Source organism: Sitodiplosis mosellana, unplaced genomic scaffold (genome assembly GCF_009176505.1).
Source record: "Sitodiplosis mosellana isolate CC-2019 unplaced genomic scaffold, AAFC_SMos_1.0 Smas_scaffold_4412, whole genome shotgun sequence".
NCBI classification, from domain to species: Eukaryota; Metazoa; Arthropoda; class Insecta; order Diptera; family Cecidomyiidae; genus Sitodiplosis; species Sitodiplosis mosellana.
The window spans coordinates 4172-6616 of NW_022599654.1; the positions used below are offsets into that span (position 1 = coordinate 4172).

The 2445-nt window shown below is 34.9% G+C and overlaps 1 long non-coding RNA gene across 1 annotated transcript; it reads right to left on the bottom strand.

Annotated features, from left to right (window-relative positions):
- Window positions 1–937: 937 nt before the first annotated feature.
- Window positions 938–1552, bottom strand: LOC129572202 (uncharacterized). The gene is made up of 4 exons (XR_008688405.1): window positions 1447–1552; window positions 1217–1259; window positions 1047–1100; window positions 938–960 (listed from the first exon to the last, which is right to left on the bottom strand). It is a non-coding gene; the product is annotated as an uncharacterized LOC129572202 (long non-coding RNA).
- Window positions 1553–2445: the final 893 nt, after the last annotated feature.

Consider the following 2445-nt stretch of genomic DNA (forward strand, 5'->3'; position numbering starts at 1 on the left):
GTAATTTATGTAATTATTGTGTGTCAGTTTACTAGTGACGATCCTAGTTGTCATTATACATAATAATAACAGTATGACATAAGAAAAATGCGTTGAATGTCAAACTTTTCAATATGTTGTAAAATTCAACTTCTATAATCACATAACCACAAAACCACATTTTCTGTAATTTGATGTAGAAAAATCAGTCAATCACTGAGTAGAAAATCAGTATTAATTTAAAATTCAAAGTGAAAAAAATACAAAACAATTTCACCACCCAAAGCCAAAAAACTGAAGGAAAATGATGACAAAAATCACCCATCCGTTGCAGCACTACTCGCAAATAAATCGAATGCATCGGACGAAAAGAGCACTGACGACACACACGAAAGTAAACAAAACGTTCTGATTGGTTTGTCTATGCACCAAGTGAAAAATAATAATGGAATTGATTGGACAATAATGTTTAATTTTAATCTCCATTTCATAGACACTGGTTTGTTGTTCATTCATTACATTTACAATATGCCGATTTTTCTCCAAAAATTTTTTTTGGGCAGTTCTCAATTTCTCTTATTTTCCGCTCTGGTGTGATGTCAACTGTATTGCATCGCGATATGCTTGTCTATTGGCCGAAGCATATTCAATGCTTGCTGCTAAGCAATACTAATGCGCATAGTACTCGAAAAGAGCATTCAAAATTACCATGGGCAGCAGCACAATGAAGAGGTGTCTCTTTCGTATTAGTTTCACTGTCAAGATTGGCTCCTTTGTGGATGAGAAGTTCGGCGACACTCTTGTGACCTGAACAATAACACCGATCGATGGGATAAAATCAGGTCAATCTTTTATTCAATAACAATAAGTATTCAACGTTACCTCTCTTAGCAGCATAATGCAGAGCTGTCTCATTAAAATTATTTCCAATATTAGGGTCGGCTCCTTCAGTGGTGAGGTCTTCAGCTTCCTTCACTTTGCCTGAAAGAATATGGAAAATATTCATAGATCAATGAAACGGATTGAGCAAAACATTCTTTTTTATAAAAAAAAATGTCCAAAATTACCAGCAAAAGCAGCTCTATGCAGAGCTGTCTCTCCATACATGTCTTTTTCGTTTACTAAAATATGTATGAAAAGTTTAGCATAAATGAGGTTCCCATTTCTTCGTTACAAGGTGCTTTGTATATAGAATTTAAGAGTTAAACTGGATAAATAAATGAAACTTCAATCTTACCGTTCCTCCCGGGTGGTGCTCCGCTCACATCCCCGATTAAGAACTGTGGAAATTGAATCAAAGTGATACATTTGGAATGGGAACAACGGATGAGATTAATACATTATGTATTATTAACTGTTTTTAATAAAATATTAGTTTCCTGTTTCAGAAAAAATTATCACAAATTGTCCACGAAAAGTATCAAACATGAAAAATATAAAAAAAATCGACTGAAATTGTCGACTCACCTCGGATACCATCAAGCCAATGAGCAGCAGTGTGAAAGAACTTCGGCTCAGCATTTTTCTAGCTTCGAACTATTAGAAGTTTACTATGAACGTATCAATTGGTAAGAACTGTTTGATGGAAATGCGAATCGAACGCATCCTCTTATATACTTTCAAGTGCGGCCACGTCGGTGGGCAACACACTGTATGATTCAATCCACGTGCAATGACGATTCTAATTAAAGCCCACAAAATATTATCGCACACATTTTTCAAGATAACAATGTCAGAACAATTGATGGAATTACAATTTCACCTGTGCACGTGTGTTTAATTTCGCGTTTCACATCGAATGTTTTGCATTGAAAATATCAGATGTTTACATTTATTCTTTCATCACCTTCTTGAAACTACAAATTCAATGTAAAAATTTAAAAAGTAAATATTTTTCACTCTTGAAGGGTTGAGTGGTGTTACTATGGCACGTGGCTGTTCAAATTTAAAAAATTTCACATCTTCGCTGCATGCACAAAACACATTCCGTTTCGAAGTCGACCCAAAGTTGACCACAGATCAACCGTCGCTTACATGATGTAAATTAGAATGAGAATGATCAAACGACATGACTCATTCCTTTGCGTTACATTCAGGCTCACATGCCATGGTTGCGTTGCTTTGTTCAATAGCTACAGTGTTAGTTGATGCAAGGATACACGGCATCACATTTACTTTACATCACTCAATAAGGTATAGGTAGGATACGATGATATTGATACAAATCTACGCATTCCCTTAAAAAATTATAAGCGAATCTCATGCAAAATCATAGACAGCTCCTCAATTAGTTTGAAATTCCAATGAACACACACGTAAAGAAATACTTACAATTGGAAACGTATCACATAAAAAATAAAAAAATTCTGTCACTGTCGCATTTCGTACCAACACAGCCAACTTTTTGTCTCCATGAAAAAAATTCTTCGTAGTGGTAAAAAATCTATGGCACAGATTCGAGAAAAA